Raw genomic sequence first — 17,574 nt, 5'->3', positions numbered from 1 at the left:
AAGAGGAGATGAAGTAGAAGCATTCTGAACAGACTGATTCCAGGACACCTTCCTTCAAGGGAAACTGCTCTGAAGGTTAGGGGGTTTGCATTTCACCAAGTGATTCTATCTCCCTCTCTTGAACTGGGAAGCCAATGCACAAGAGGAGAGCACCTTGCACTGCCGACCCACGCAGCTGCTCTGACTGAGGCCTGGATGGGAAGATGGGCACAGCTCATCCGATTCCCTCTCCTGATGTTTTAAACTAGAGGAAGTCAGTAACTGGACTGTTGGCAGGGGAGCTGAGATCTTGAGGTTAGAAAAGGCATGGGGGTCTGATGCAGGACCAAGTGGAGAAGGAGCAGGAGTGCACACAGGAGGGAGAGAGGGGGAGGAAGAGAGAGAGAGAAAAGGAGAGAGAACACAGGGCTGGGGAGAGGAGAAAGGTGGCCCCGTAGAGGTGGGGACAGTAAGTGCTCCTTGATCTCACCTCCCTTGGGTTCTGTCAGCTCTCACAGATATACATCTGGCTTTCTTCCAGGTAATGTGAATGAGCCTGTTTCTTGCAGTTAAAGAATGTGGCGAGGGGAGGAAAAAGTCACATGTCAAAGGAAGCCAGAAAAACCATGTTCAAACTCCACAATCATGGAGAAGGTGGAGTCAATAACAAGGTTCAGAACAGGCAAGAGGAAGTCTGGGGAAGAAGTCAAGCAATCTGTGGTGATGGCCCACTTTCCCCTCCACTCCATTCAAACTGATTTTCTAATCTGTAACATGCATTAACAATATGATAATGTCAAATTGCTATACAAGCATCTAGCTACTTAGGAATCTCATTGTAGACTGTTAACACATTCACAGACTGGACCGGTTCACAGTCCACACTTGGAGTAATATCAGTCTATGGATTACCATATTGAGAAGTTTTTTTTTTTTTTTTTTTTTTTTTGCTTTCTTACAGTGCTGGGGATCAAACCCAGGGCCTTGCACATGCTGGGCAGCTGCATCCCCACCCTGGGATTGTCATATTGGAGTGGCCCAGAGGCACTAGGGGTGGGGTTTGGGGAACTAGGGGACATTGTTACTGGCTGCTGCCAGTTACGTATGGTATCAACTAGAGTTAGCACAAAGCGGTGGTTTGGGGTGTTATTGCCCCCTGCTTCTTTACAGAAATGCACAAAAACTTGTCCCTTACAATGCCAGAAAGAATCCTGTTGAGAAACACTGGTTTGAAGTTTCAAGATCAGGGAGAACCCCATCTTTTTGCAGGAAGCCCTTCAGTAATCCATAGGCATTTGGCCTATTTCAGAAACACTTTGACATTTCTGCCCAAGAGCAAAAATCCTGGGCCCAGGACAGGGCAGACAAAAGGACGTTGGAGAGGGAGCACTGGGCTGAGAGCCAAGCAGAGCCCGAAGCACCCTAGAGACAGAGAGATAATGTAACCTTTGACAAACTGCAGTGGCTTAAGAGTTGTCAGCTCAGACAGACCTGCTGACATCCATTTAATTAGATTTTAATTTCTCTTTACACATTTGATTTTCAAAGATTCTAAGAAGTAATTATTTCCAATATCAATTGACTACGAAGAACAATCCCAAACTTAGAATAAGCAGCTTAAGGAGGCTTGTCTCATCCCTGTTTAAACAGCTTCTCAGGAGCAGCTTGGCTGCATCATGTATCACAGGGAGCTAGCAGAGGGGTGGACACCTGGCAGAGACAGAGTGGGGAGATGAGGGAGAAGGAAATCTCTTGTGCCCCTGTCACTTCTCTGAGTCTGAGAATAATCAAAGAAGCAAAAGAAACTCAAAGTGGTGATTTAAGATGCCTAAGGTGTGATGTTCCTCGGATCATTAGGTGCTTCACTCATTATGGGTGTTCAACAAAAGCTGTTTATGCTTAGATAAAAAGTGAGACCCCATCCCTCACTGAACTTACCTTTTGATAGAGAGTCAGTCACCTTATAGTAGGATCCTTATAAGATGTTTGATTACTGAATGCATCCTCAGTTATCTTATTCTGAAACCAGAACATGGGAGAAACCACCCCAATTGACATGGTAGAGGTCAACTTTGATAGAATCAGTTTTAAAAAGGAAACCAAAGGCAAAGAGATTCAGTGTGGCTTTAGCAATTATGTCTGAGTGTGTGACCTCACTTTTGCAAGTGTGGCATCATTATAAATAAGCCATTTTAAGGTTTACTTTAAGGAACAATATAGTAAGGGGTTGGTAGGTTATACAAATCAAAAATATGTCCACAGGCAGTGGAACATTCAAAATATCTAACAATTGATCAGAACAAGGTGTGGATCAATCAGAACAGAGGTAGGGGTAAATTGAGCTGTCAGATGACTTCCAGCCCTACTCACAACACACATGAACAACCAACAGTCCAGATTTCATGCAAATGGGCTTATGTGTGTGCCTTCATGTGTGTGCACATGAGACATGGAACAAAATTCCCAGCCACCAAATGCATTTAAAACTGGCATATTTTAATCAATGAATCAGGTGATAGGTACCAGAAGTCTATGTAGATGACAATGTGGCTTCAGTGATGTGAAGAGACACAAATGAGAGATGCCTATGAGAAGTTTGAATAAAATTGTGAGGAATATGAAAATGGGAAAAGCAATGTTTCTAAATTAAATGACTCGTCTGTGTAATGTATGATTTTAGCTATATATGTGTAAATACATAAGTTAAATATAAGTAGATGTCTTGATATTATTATCTATATTTCCAAAAGCCCACATTTCTAGTTGATCAAAGTTCTGTGGGAGTCTTTTGAGCAGTAGATATGGGGGTTATCTCATATGTTGGCACATATGACATTGGATGACTGGGAGGATTAAAGAAAGAATGCATGCATGTCACACAGATGCCCAAGCCACCCCAAATCCAAAGCATTAGGATCCCCTGGGGAGTTGTAAAAAACATTGATATTTATATAGCCCTTTGGACTAAGGGAATCAGAATTTCTAACGGTGGTGACAACATGCCCACTGGTATTTTGGAAAATGCTTTAACTGATGCTAAATGCAGCCAGGGTTAAGAACCACTGATCTAAAGGCTATTTCTCATTCCTACAGCCACATCCTTGATGGGGGGGGCATTCAGTGCAGGTTCATGGTTAAGAGCAAAGTCTCTGGGTACATTCAAATTTCAGATCTTTCACTAACTGCTTGTATGATCTTGTAAAGATCACCATTATCTTTCTGTGCCCCAGGTTTCTTGTATGTAAAAAGGAGAGAGAGAGAGAGAGAGAGAGAGAGAGAGAGAAGGGGGGGAATTATCTCAATAAATGGTTATTGAGAAGATTAATAAGTATTGCATTAAAAAGTCCTTAGAACAGTGGACCAGTGCCTGCCCAGAATGGAAGCTCAATTCATGCTAGCTTTTAGCTAGCCTGTGTGGTGAGTGGGGGGCAGGGGAGCTTCCTGCTGCCAACATGTCCACCCACCTACAGCATCTGCATACTCTGCCCTGCCATGGTTTGTCTTCTAACATGGCACTTTCAAGTACAGGAGACTGTGAGTGGGGAACCAGAGTAGGGAGAGAGACACCAATGAGAATCAAGCATTTGGTTTCAGCATGATGTTCCATCCTGGCACTAGTCATCCCCCAAAGCAGGAGGTGGAAAGAGAAGGGTGGGGGAGGGGAAATAGAGCCTACCAAGGCAGTCACCCCAACCTCAAGCCATGACAAGGTATATTTCTTCAGAGCATCACCCCACACCATTTACATACTTCCCAAATGGCCCCTCCTGCTGTGTCCACCCTCGGGTCAGGCACTGTATTTGGGGAGTTTCACATAGCAGCCCCATGTGGGTGACCCTCTAGAGCTACTTGGTGTGAAACTGACTCCAAGGAGACGTTGAGGACACTGTTTTACATGTGAGGCTTTGTAGAAGTATTCATGTTGAAAGGTGAGATGTGTCTTAATGGCTCAGCACAGCTCTAGGGGAGGGAGCTCCCTTCCTGTTCTTTCAGGATGGACAGAAGCTGTATAACCAAGGAGCAGTGAGGATGGACTGTGAAGTCAGTTTGCTTTGGTTTGGCTCATTCCATAATTAGCTATGATCTTGGGCAAGATATTTAAATAAACTCATTTGTATCAGCAAAGGTGTTTTGCAAGGATTAAATGAATCGACTTATGTAGACTAGCTAGAACAATGTTTAACACATAGTCAGTGACATATAAATATAGGCTGTTATTTTGTAAACTCATGATATAAGGAAAATGTAAAAGTTTTTTGAATCTTCCTTTCCTTTCAGATTCCACTAAATCTCAAAAGGACAGGTCATTGTGATATCTCAGATCCTCACAGATCCTTCTGTATCTTAGGAACATCATTATTTCCAAGGGCATTTTCACCTCTAGAATGTTAACAGCTCTATTAGAACAGAACCCCATGGTCATTGCTGGTATGTTTTCCATACATCTGTAATGGTGGGTAGGTCATAGACCAGCTGTGGTGATGCATATGGTACAAATGTAACCAAACTTGAAAGAGGTACAAACTATAAGTTATGGGAGGTTGAAATGGCTAGGGATCTCACCTGGTGGAAGGGCCATGTGAAGTTGGTGATGTTCAAACTGGGTCTTGAAGGATGATGGATAGGATTCATCAGGTAGAGCTAGACTTTTTAAGTGGAGGGAATACTATGAGTAGAAATACAAAGATGGATAAGTGCCAGAAGTCATCTAATTTGATTGATGTGTGAGGCATAGTGGAGGAAAGTTAAGGGGTAAGGTAGAGTAGGGCTTTGTCATAAAAGACCTTAAATGTTAGGGTGAGCAATTTATACTCCATTTTTTAGTCAGTGGGGAGCCACTGAAGGCTTGGTGAAGGAATAGCTGATCATATCTGTGCTTGAGGAAGAGTAATTATTCTCATAAGATGACTCAGAAGGGAGAGAGATGGGAGACAGGGAGAACAGAAAGGAAATTGCCAGAATATTTCAGATGAGGATTAATGTGAGTTTAAACAAGGGTTGTTATGGACAGACAAGATAATGGCAGAATCTAAGGAACATAATAATTGATTGATTATTAAAGGAAAGGAACAATCAAAGATGAATCCAAGGTCACCAGCCTGGGGAAATAGAAGACTGATGGAGTAATAAGCCAAAATAATAAACCAATGGAGGAAAAGTTTGGGGAAGCTGGTGAATTAGAGTTGAAGTGTCAGATATAGCTATAGGCAATATGGAATTGGGGGGGGCAGGAATTTGAGATTAAATATTAGTCCTGTGGCTGGGTTATTTTCCTCTGTATCTGCAGTCTCTAACTCTGTGCTTAACCCATGGTTCAATCAACTTCTCTTTTAGTCAAGCCAGATGGCCTGCCTCTCCACAAAGGGATCCCACCTGGTGGAAAGGCCAGGTGAAGGTGGTCATGTTGAAGCTTGCTCTTGAAGTTGGGGTTCCTTCATCTCCGGGGCACAGTCCCCCAAATGGGGACAAGACTGTCTGACTTAGTTCCATTTTCAAGTGGAAAAGAACTTTGTGATTGCAAGGCACTGAGAAGAACATAATAACAACATAAGTATAATACTCCATGAATTCAACACAAAATGATTAATAAGTGTGCAGATACCTTAATTTATTCAAGTAACTTAGTAATTGAAAACTATGACCTAGTTTTCTTGAACTAGGTGACACCTAGTCTTGAACAACAGTGATACTATATTTATAACACAGTCATCTCCCAAAGTTCCAGGAATCCCAGCTCTTGACACAGCCATACGTATAATAGGAACTTTAGCCACCTGCTAAGAAGCCAGACTGTTGTGCTCTACAGACTTACAGTCCTCAGGAAACTCCAGAAGCTGCTTATTTTAGTTCATAAACATGCAGCTGTAGCTTTTTTTTTTACAATCTTTAATTGCATGCTTGGTATGCTATTAAGAACTAACCCATAGGTGGGGCATGGTTGTCCATACCTGTAATCTCAGCTACTTTGGAGATAGAGTTGGGGAGGTCTGAGGTCCAAGGCCAGCCCAGGCAAAAAGTGAGCAAGATCCTCATCTCAACCAACAAGCTAGGCATGCTGATTCGCTCCTATCATCCCAGATATATGGAGGCTTAGGTAGGAGGACCCAGGTCTGAAGCCAGTCCTGGGCAAAAAATGGGAGGAGGGAAAGGAATAACTAAATTAGAAAAGGGCTGGGGCATGGCTCAAGCGCTAGAGTGCCTGCCTAGCAAGCATGAGGCCCTGAATTCAACCCCCAGTACCATCAAACAAAAAACTAGTCCATGTATATGCACAAAAATGAAAGTCTATAGAACCGTGTAGCACTCATCATCAGAACTGCAAAAAACACCCACATTTTTGCATCATCTTGGCATTGTTATGGCCCACCACTGAACTGTGGGCCATACTTAGAAATATGGCTCTGGAAACGAGGCCAGATGGGGTTAGGAAATCCTCCAGGCCCACAGAACAGGGCAGCCTTACAGAACAGCCAGCCGTTGGTTTAATGGCCTAGCAGTACATTTAAAAGTCCCCTTACCCAGGTGTGATGAGACTGGGATGGCTAATCCTAGCCATCCTGTGACCCAGAGCAACTCACATACTTCTCCCAGGGACTCTTTCCTCATCTGAAAAATGAGGGGATTGGACTAGATCAATGGCCACCATAGAGGAATAAAGGGAGGTGGTGAAGGAGGCTTCAGTTTCTTTTCTTTCCTTTAAAAAAGATATATATTGAGGTTCCACCCAAAACTTATTAGACAAATAATTTCAAAGTTCTTATTGGTATATTTGAAAAGTGAGGAAGCTCGTGGACCAAAGAATTTGTAAGCTTTCTTCCACTTCAGTGACTCTAAGGTTTTTTTTGTTACTTTGTTTCAGAGGTCAGGGTTTCCCTGGGCACTATTCTCCCATAAAAATTATGGTGTCACAGTAAAGATGATAACTTGGGCTCTTTTTTGGGCTCTTTTCTTACCTGCTTATACAAGGCTTCAGTCCCTACAAATGTACCCACGTGTTGTGGGGAGAGTGAGTGGGGATGGCACATTTCTCATTTCTATATGTGTGGTAACCATCTGCTCCAGTGAGGCATTGTGGCTGCTCCAACTTGTCATGCCAGCAACTCACTGCACAACATCTGGCTTCCAGGTTATTCCTTCTTCTAGCTCAGCATTTGAGAATCTAAGACTGCCTGACACCCTGTTGGGAAGCTGAGGAGAAGGCCTCACTTCCCTTTTTTTGTTATACTTTGTCTTACTATTTTTGGCCTATAGCACAGTGGAAAGAGCACTGATCTTAGAACTAGGCAGAGGTGGGCTCCAATCCCAACTGTACCTTTTCCTAGGAGGGAAGCTTCTCAGCATTGCCAGACCTGTAACCCAGGCCAGTCATCACACCTACAATCACCTCCCCTAAACATCAGTCTCCTATAGAGGTTTATTAAGAGGATTAAACCAGATAAGCAATTTGAAACACCTGGCATAATGACTGTCACATACCTTGTTTAGCAAAGAGTTCAAATTCACATTATCAGGCTGACACAGGTTTAAGAGGGCTGGCTGGGAGACAAAATCAAGGGGTCAGTTTTAAAAGGAAGTGAGAGCCTCCTCTGATCATCATATATTTTTAAAAGATAGAATTAAGCTAGTTGATCCTGGCTCTTCTATTTCCCAGAATGAATGACATCCTAAGCATACTTCTTAAAAGACTTCTGCTAAGCCTGCCCCATGAGTTAGGCTGATCTGACCTAGTATCAGGCTTTGAACTCACCAGGACCTTCCCACCCTAGGTATGCTTCTACTGGGTGGGCATCTTCCAAAGAGTGGGGTTAGGGCGAGGGCAGAGGCAGGTGGGGAAAGTAGAGCACAGGAACCTGCAAATACTACTCAGTGGCTCAGTCTCTGGGAATTTTCTCCTGCTTTTCAACAGAAAAGTTACACATGAAATCATCAGATGAACTGTGCATTACCTAGCAAGACAGCTATTTTTCAAGACAGCCATTCAGTAAAGCAAAGCAGGAAGTTACCCTTTGAAAATGTTCTCCAGTGAATCTTTTGGAAGATGAAGAGATGGCTGAAATCTTGGCTTAAAGAAAAACTGCATTGCTACCTAGAAGATCACCCCATTTTTCTTCCTTTTCTTTCCATATCTCCTAGGCCCTTGAATGCCTTGTGAATTCCAATTTGTTCAGATTATAAAGGCAGCAACCAGAGGGACTCATTCAAAGCCTGGAATGGGACTCCTGTATTGTCTGTGGTTCAGCTGTGGCAGCTCCAAGTCCCAGGTGGCTCTGTTCCAACTCTCTTTTCCTTCTCCCAAAACTGGATGCATTTACAAAGAGAGAATCCCCTCCCAAATCACCAAGGTTGCATAAGATCTGTGGAAGATAATCACTATTTTTCAGGTAGGTACGAAGTATGGAGGTATTATATCCTGATTCCTGAATTTGAGTGAGCCAGCCAGCAGTTGACCAGGAAACACACTGTTGAATGCAAATGGCTTCTCCCTTTCCAGCTTGTTTAGTTTGCATCTGGATCTGTTTTGCCAAATCAGAAAGAATTCTTTGAGCAGTGTTATTTTTGTGCACTCTTCTGGACCATGTATGGCCTAGAAGTAGAAAGCAAGAGTCATGAGATAGGGTCCATTTTCAAATGTCATGTGGTGTGTTAGCTTCCCACCCCCTGTGAAGTCTCAAACAAATTACCCATGCATTTCTTTTTACACTGTCAGAAGATATTGTGTTAGAGTTGGCTTTATCCTGTTGGTGATTTGTTTGGAGCCATTCACATTCTAATATATTTGTGAGTCCTGGGCCATTTCTGGAAGAAGGCAGCTCCTTATTGGAGGTATTGTCTATGATCACTGGAAAAAAATCCCTATGCTATAAAAACTGGGCCATACATGATATGAGCATATAACCTTGGCCGAGAGTCCTCTATTGACCACAGATGGAATGCCTATATATTCTTTCTCATTGTCCCACCTTCTACAAGTGGACAGAGCCACCTGTCATGAGTCTGTTCATGGAAGTAATGTATGTCACACCTGGGACAAGCATTTAAAAGCTAGCGCATGACCCTTAAATACCTATTATGCTTGCTATAAACACCTTGGAGGCCTTGTCTTTTAGAAGACATAACCATAAAGTAAGGGAACTTCTGTCAGCCTGAATCTGTGGAAAAGAACTGCCCAAGGAAGGTCTAACAATAACAGTGGTTTTTATGAGTGAGAAATAAACTTTAAGTTTTAAGCCACTAAAAAATTTATTTGTGGCTGCAACAAATATCCTATATAACACATCTACTAAAGGTTTAAGGTTGGAAGAACCTTATGGATTGGTCTGAACTGACTAATTCATAGATAAGGAAAGTAGGGACAAGAAAAACGAGGTGACAAAGAGTGGCAAAGCTTAAATTGGAAATTTCAATTTAGCTGTCTCCACCACCACAGAGTATCTTTGTGCCAATTTATAACTAACTTGAACCTAATATTTCAACCTAATTTCTCAGTTAACCACATATGCTTGATTAACTGAAAACTAGACATACTGGGCCAAGTATTCTCTTGTTTACTTATTTTTTTAAATAAAATCACTCTTTCATCAACAATCTTAGTTGTTCTGGCCTTTTTTTTTTTTTCAGGAAGAACAAGATGGTGCTGCTTGACTCTATATATGTAATTGCCTTATAATGTATGTCTTGCTATAAGTTCCAGGGTGGGGATGGTGAAGATGGCTATCATGTCTGAATTCTGAATATATTTCTATTCTTATTAGACTTCTACCCATCTAATTCCCACACACATACACACACATGTGTGTAGAGTTATTACTTATCTAGATTACCAATGCATAATGGCAAAAATCAAATTTTGCTACTCAGAAGGCAGAGATAGGAGGATCGCAGTCATAGTCTGAGGCTGGCCCTGGGCAAATGCATGAGGCCATGTCTGAAAAATAAAGAAAAAAGGATGGGAGCATGGCTTAATTGGTAGAGCAGGGTAGAGCAAGTGTGAGACCCTGAGTTCAAATCCTAGTACCCTACCCCCAAAAAAATTCTGGATGAAATTTGAGAGGGAATACCAACTGAAGTCAGATTGCCATATCAAAAGCAAGTCATCAAACTGTGAGCACATACAATAAACATTGGAGGCAGAGAGAGAGAAGCAGATGAAGGCTGAAGATTAAGGGAAGAGCTGGAGTGGATCAGAATAGGTGAGATAAACACTGGTTGTTGTCCAGGAGTTGCTCTGCAAACATGGCTAATGCTACCAGCTCATGGTTTACATGCTTGTACCATGTGATTTTGTAGATAGCTCAAATTCATGGAAGCAACCTAGCTGATAGATGCTAACCAATAAACTTAGGTTAAAATACTCTGACCTGATTCATCTTCATCAGCCATAAACTATATCAACCTCTAGCTTTGTTTTTACCTTGTCAACATGGCCCAGCTTTTCTAGATATCACCATGGATGATTAAAGTCCACTGGTATTTCCTAGAGCTATTCTGTTATGGTTACCTGCAGAAGTTAAGTGTATGCCCACCAACATTTGGTTCAGATATTAAGACTTGATGATATCACCCACACCAAGAGGGTATAGAAAGGTTTGGTTTACATCATTGAGGTCTCTGAGGAGAGCAGGGTAGGCCTCTCAGCAGGTCTCAAACGGATTGAGAGAAAGGACACTAGATCAGATTTATATTGTGAGTCAGGGATGGCACCAGTGTGAGAGTTTCCATGCAGGTCCAGTATTGCTGGGTTTGAACCTCTTACCTTCATCAAAGAAGGGAGAATTCAGGCTTTATTAGAAGTTTGTCCAGATGTAGGCACATGTGGGAATGGGAGGGCTAGCTTAAAATTGTAGGCGAATATTACAAAATGAATCAGATTCTTCATTACATTCCTTTTGCCATAACAATGATCTCTTCATTGGTATGAGATGGGAGTCCAACTTTTTACCTTTAAAGTCAAAGGTAGAAAGCTGGACTACCAGCTGGAAGGTAGAGAGATGTCTATTCCTTGACCTTCCCACCCTAATGTCCCAGAGCTCTCCAGCAAGTCTTGCACCCTTTCAACTTTGGTCTTATCTTTCCCTCTCTCTAAGCCAGGACCTCTACTCCTGGTGCATCACCAACACAGTACCCAACATGCTCACCTCACTTTGGAGACAGGAGTTATGTGGGAAAAGAGCCCTCCATGTTAATTTTAAGGTGGTAGTAGTTATTAGGAAGAGGATTCTATTTCTTGAGGATTCAAAAAGAGGAATACAGAAAAGTAGATGAATAAGGAATGCTGAGGAAGAAGTAAGTGGCTCTATAAATGAAGAAAGAATTAGGCTGTGTCCTCTCCTTCTAATTGTTCTGGGTCATTAAACATCTTTACTAGTACCAGGAGAAGCCTGCTTCTCTCAGGCCGCTCTATCTGGAACCCTTTTGACTGAGTCCAGGAAGAGGATAGCAGAGGACAAGCTGGTGGATGTTAAATTCTGATCAGCTCTTCAGTTCTCTTATCCCTCTGATAAGCTTGGTTTCTTGTCTAAAAGAAGCTGATTGATGGCCAAGCTTTTGTATTTCTACAGAAATGAGCTCACAAAAATCTCCCCTATTGAGAGTTTTAATTGGCCTTCTGTTTTGTGTATTTGTGTGAAGACATTCTTCTGCCTCCTTTGTAAATACTTTCTTTTTCTCTAGGGTAGAGAGAAGGCCTCAAGCTTTGTAATGGATTTTACATGCCAACAAAAGAAAGAAAATAATTTTCCCAGACTCTCTTCTCTGTTAGTTGTGACACACAAAAAAACCATTTTCTTCAGCAGAGGGTCTTACTAAGCCAAAAGTGGCTGCTTCATCAAATGAAAGAGTGATGAGGTTGAAGAAGTAGAAGGAGATAGTAAGGTCATTAGGTCCCTACCTGATTTTAAGACTTTCTCTTTTCTTCCAATATGGCCTTTTACCTATAACCTTTTCTGCTTCATGTCTGCTTTGGTTTCACTATTTTTATGTCCAGAACATCTGCCCTACACTCCACTGTGTTTAGACCTTATGTTTCCATTTGGACTCTGATAAACTGATGAGGAGGGTTCTAAAACAATCCCTCCTTCAGCATAATTAGAGCATGTCAAGGTGGACTTAAGATCCCACATATGCCGGGTGCTGATGACTCACACCTGGAATCCTAGCTACTCAGGAGGCAGAGACAAGGAAGATTGCAGTTTGAAGCCAGGCTGGGCAAATAGTTCACCAGACCCTATCTCGAAAAAAAATATCACCCAAAAGAACTGGTGGCGTAGCTTGAGGTGTAGCCTCTGAGTTCAAACCCAGGGCCGGAAAAAAAAAAACAAAAAACAAAGAGACCACCTACAATTATTGAAGACTTTACTCTGGCTGAAAATGTCTCTGAGCATTTGCTGATAGTTCAGGAACAGTGGGCATAAGTAAGATAGGAAGCCTTAGAGGTCAGACAGAGATTTAGTATTAAAATGGTACCAGTTTCTAACTATTTCTTTCTCTCTTTCCCCTAGCTACCTGTTATTGGTAAAATATAAATGTATTATTATGTCTATAGAGCTTTGTTTCTTGTTTGTTGAGTAGAAATCTTTGATTCCCCATTTTACAAAAGTAAGAGAGCTCAATTTGATCTTCTGTTTACCCTATTAAAATAATTTCCAGATAAAGTGTCGTTTGAAAATGAGAGATCACAGTAAGAGACTATTTTCCATTTCATCTGTATTTTACCTCCATGGCTTGAACTTGTGGTATTGTTCTGTTTTCCATCGATAATAACAATAAAACTTGTAGTTAAAAAAAAAAAAGATTTGACCATAGGATTCAGGGTACTTGAAGCTGTCCATGTTAATTACTTCTCCTTGCAGGTGAACTCGTCAGGAGAGATGGAAGCACAGGGCAATGGCCAGCCATGACACAGATGCTTTCTCCATGGAGACCAGAGCAGAAGCACCTTGAAAACTTTGTGTCCCTAAAGGAAATAAACCTGTCACATTATCAAAGCTCTCAGCTGCTTTTTGTCCTCTTTTACATTAACTCTAAACTTGGGCTTCACATCTAACATCTATCAAAGCCACCTTGTCTTTGGAATAATTCACTGTATTAATTGCTTTCAGACCTACCCTCTTGCTTTTTCATATTATTCTGTTGTTCACATTCAAAGAAAATGTTTTCTATAAGAAACCTCCCCAAATCTACCAGGAGGTACTTGCGGACACCTCCTCTTTGTCTTCATGTTTATGTAAAACAGAATCCTTTAGTACTCTATGCACTTATGTTGATCTACTTTTGCTACTGGTAACATCCATGTCTGCTTCATCCCCCCTGCGGGGAGTGGTGACATCTTCTCTGTTCTGTAGCCTTCTCTCCATTGCTGTGCATTGGTCAATGCTTACTGGCTAGTCTATGACAACAAATATCCCTAACATATTGATGGGTTATAACAGCCGGTGCTTATTTTTTGCTCCTATATATGTCAGCTGTAAACTCTGCTTATGTCTTCTTCATTTGGGAGCCAGAAAGCAGCCCTTACTTGAGTTTTGTGGCAGAGGGAAAAGAACAAGAAAAGAACCATGTGATAGCCCTTGAATCTTCTGCTTGGAAATAGTATATGGCATGTTACCTCTGTGCATAGGCTAAAAGAAATCATATAGTCAATCTCAGCATCGATGGTGTAGAAATGATAATCTTTTTATGGAAAGAGGAGAGTGAATAATTGGAAACAATAATACTATCTATCTCAGGTTGAATAGGGCTGAAGAATCAGGCGCTTTTGAGTGACAAATGACTGGTAAACACAATAATTGGCATCAAAAGACATTGATTATTTCCCGTAGGAAGATTTGTCCATAGCTTAACACTTAGAATTGGAGATAGGCTTTCTTCTGAGTGTCAAAGCTGTATAATACTGTGATGGGCTGAATATTTGTTCCCCAGTAAACTAAATATGTTAGAATCCTAACCCTCAAGGTGATGTTATTAAGAGGTGGGGTCTTTGGGAGACAATTGTGCCATGAAGGTAGGGCCTTCATGAATGGGATTACTGTCCACCCTTATAGAAAGGAAGCTCAGGGTTGGCAGACTGGCTCAAGTGGTAGAGCTCCTGCCCAGCAAGTGTGAGGCCCTAAGTTCAAATCCCAGTATCCACAAAAAAAAAAAAGAGGAAGCTCAGAGAACTCTCTTCCATCTTTCTACCATGTGAGGAAGCAATGGGAAGTCAATAGTCTGCAACCCAGAAGAGGGCCCTCACCAGAATCTGCCTATCCTGGCACACTGATCTCAGACTTCAGCCTCTTTGACTATGATAAATAAGTTTCTGGTGTTCGTAAGCCACCTAATCTGGGTACTTCTATGGTTGATTAAACTGACTTAAAAATACATTTCCTGCTCCGTTTAAACAAATGGTACTGCACAGTAAAGCTGTAACTTTTTCTCAGAGACTCAGGATCAAAATTATGACCATCAACTTGGGCTTTGTTACAGAAATACACCTAGGGATTATTTACAAGCATAGAGCTACGTGCCTCTTCTTCAGATGGTCCCAGGTCACTCGCCTTTTGTTGCTCAAGACTCCATTTTATAGCTTTTCTGTCTCTTCCCAAAATACCAGGCTCTCAGTTATTCTATGTTGCTAATGAAAACAAGTCTTCTTTAGCCCTGCATCACCTGGAAACTCATTAGAAATTCAGAATCTGGCTCCATCCCAGGTCTTCTCAATCAGATTCTGCATTTTAATAAGTTTCCTAGGTTTTAAATATGCACATTAATGTTGGAGAAGCAACTCAGTGTTTTTGAACCTTGAGGGCACATGAGTATCACCAGGAGATCATTATAAATATGGATGCCGGACCAACCCTCCTCCCTCTCCAGAGCTGTGACCTAAATTGGCCTGCAGTGTAGTGAGGGCATTGGAGGTTTACGACCTCCCTAGGTGATTCTAATACTCAGCCAGGGCTGAGAACCACAGCTGTCTGGCCACTTTCTCCTAGCTGTGTGGACTTGTGGGCTCTGTAATTAGGGAAACAAGTTTATTTACAGCTGTGCAATTATGTTGCTGACAATTAACATGAAAGAGGTTCCCATATTCAGAAATAATAATAGCTCTGGTTCTTTAAGGAGTTTCGATAGCCCTGGAATATTATCTCCAATCCTTACACACACTGTTTTCCCAAGTTTAAATATAAGAAACCGAGCCTCATAGAAGGCAAACAACATTTCTAGGGCCATGTAACCTCTATGTGATAGTACTAGGGTTTGAATTCATCTGTGATTTCAAAGCCATGGACTTTTTCTTCCAAACACAAGGAAAGTTTGTTCCCACCCTGTCTATGTGAGCTATGATGACTGGACCTTGTAACATCTATTTGACTGTTCATAGGCCCTTTTCATTTTATTCCAGAGTCTGGTTTGGTTAAGTTCTTGTTGGGCAAGGTCACAAGGTAAGGGATTAAACCCCATACAAGTCCACTTGTTGACTGTATGCTATTCCTGATGGTTCCTAAAAGTATGTAATTTTACAGAGGGGTAAATTGGCCCCAGGCGGGGGTGGGGGCAGTTACATGCTTCTACAAATCACATGGTAAAAACTGTTGAATGCAGAGAAAATGCATGACTACACAGGAGGAGGTGAAGTTGTAATGATGCTTCACCAGCATCACCTTCTTAAGTGGTGAAGACACTAGAGCACCAGGCACTGTAGGAGCATTATCTTATGTGATCTTTGCTATAATCTTGTTGAATTTGATATTAATTTTTCTCCTTTTACAGAAGTGGAAATGGAGGCTGGGATGTAAAGTTGCCCAATATTAGAGCGCTAACAAGGAGCAGGGCTAGCACAGAATTTTAGTTTCAGAGCTTGTCCTATTTCATGACTTAATTCTTTTTTAAGATAAAATTTTATTAAGATATAGTCATTAAATAGGGGAGGATTCATAGTGACAATTCTGATTAGTCTTATATTGTACATTATTTACATTGTCCCCCCATGGTCTCTCCCCTTCAACTCCTTCCCCACCCCACTTAAAGCAATTGCAAGAGATTTCTTAGTTCTGTTTCATATGAAGTCCATCAACCATATACTGTCACCTCAATCTCCTTCATTCACCCTCCTCCTTCCCACTAGTCCTTCCACACACACTGTACCTATTTTACAGTACTGATTTTCATTATTAATACTTAAGTTGATGTTCAAAAGGGAGTCTCAATGTTTGCCCACTGTGGGTCTGTTCAACCTCTTCCATTGCTCTCCCTTACCACTTTACTTCCCACCCCTCCATTTTTCAACATCTTTCAATACACATCCTATATCCTCTACCTTCACATTTATGCTATATGATATTGCTGATATTCTATCATTTTCTTTTCCTTTCCCTCTTTCCCCGAGTTCCCTAGAGTAGTTCCACTATTACAAATATGTTTTAGTTCTGAGTTTGTATATGATCATGTTTGTTTTCGTATATAAGTTTATCTTTGGATCTATCTTCCACATATGAGAGAAAACATGCAGCTTTTGTGTTTCTAATCCTGGCTTTCTTTTTTTTTTTTTTTCCAAAAGATTTACACTATTTTAATGGCAAAATCAAACTACACATTTTTGAGTTACATTACTTTTATTCTGAAGGTCACAAATATATTATTTGGCTACTATCTTATATGCCACACCTCTTATTAGAATTCAGTACTAGAAGTTATCAAAGTTGCAAAAATGGAAAGCTCATACTGCAAGTACAGGCAAGATCATGAATATGTAATGATAGCCTTTTGCAAATAAACTATGCGCTTTCTTTTTTTGGGGGGGGTTCACTTGAACTTACTGTTTTAGTAATTTATTTATTTATTTTTCTTTTATTATTCATATGTGCATACAAGGCTTGGTTCATTTCTCCCCCCTGCCCCCACCCCCTCCCTTATCACCCACTCCACCCCCTCCCTCTCCCCCCACCCCTCAATACCCAGCAGAAACTATTTTGCCCTTATTTCTAATTTTGTTGTAGAGAGAGTATAAGCAATAATAGGAAGGAACAAGGGTTTTTGCTGGTTGAGATAAGGATAGCTATACAGGGCATTGACTCACATTGATTTCCTGTGCATGGGTGTTACCTTCTAGGTTAATTCTTTTTGATCTAACCTTTTCTCTAGTACTTGTTCCCCTTTTCCTATTGGCCTCAGTTGCTTTAAGGTATTATGTCCTCCAATTCCATCCATTTACCTTCAAACCCCATGTCATTATTCCTTATTCATTGTGTATTATACCACAATATTTTGATTCATTCATCAGTTGTAGGGCACCTGGGTTGTTTCCATAGCTTGGCTGTTGTGCATAGTGTTGTGATGAATATCGGTGTACAGGTGTCTCTACTGTATCTTATCTTACATTCCTTTGGGTAGATTCCCAGGAGAGGTATCACTGGGGCATATGGCAGTTCTAGCTCTAGTTTTTGAGGAATCTCCAAACTGCTTTCCATAGTGGTTGTACTAACTTGCATTCCCACCAGCAGTGTGTAAGGATTCCTGATTTGCCACATCCTCACCAGCATTTGTTGTTGTTATTACTCTTGATTGTGGTCATGCTAACTGGAGTGAGATGAAATCTAAGTGTTGTTTTGATTTGCATCT

At 41.3% G+C, this 17,574-nt stretch overlaps 1 long non-coding RNA gene across 1 annotated transcript in view; it reads left to right on the top strand.

The window, feature by feature from the left end:
- The window catches only part of LOC141421550 (uncharacterized), a 42,910-nt gene extending 29,947 nt beyond the window's left edge, over positions 1–12,963 (top strand). Inside the window, exons 2-3 of the long non-coding RNA XR_012446134.1 lie at positions 8,113–8,360; positions 12,828–12,963. This is a non-coding gene — a long non-coding RNA (uncharacterized lncRNA). The remainder of the gene's footprint in view (positions 1–8,112; positions 8,361–12,827) is intronic.
- The last annotated feature ends 4,611 nt before the right edge of the window (positions 12,964–17,574 follow it).

Source organism: Castor canadensis, chromosome 3 (genome assembly GCF_047511655.1).
Source record: "Castor canadensis chromosome 3, mCasCan1.hap1v2, whole genome shotgun sequence".
Classification (NCBI taxonomy): domain Eukaryota; kingdom Metazoa; phylum Chordata; class Mammalia; order Rodentia; family Castoridae; genus Castor; species Castor canadensis.
Note: the sequence above shows the minus strand (reverse complement) of the source record. Positions and strands in the feature narration are given on the sequence as shown.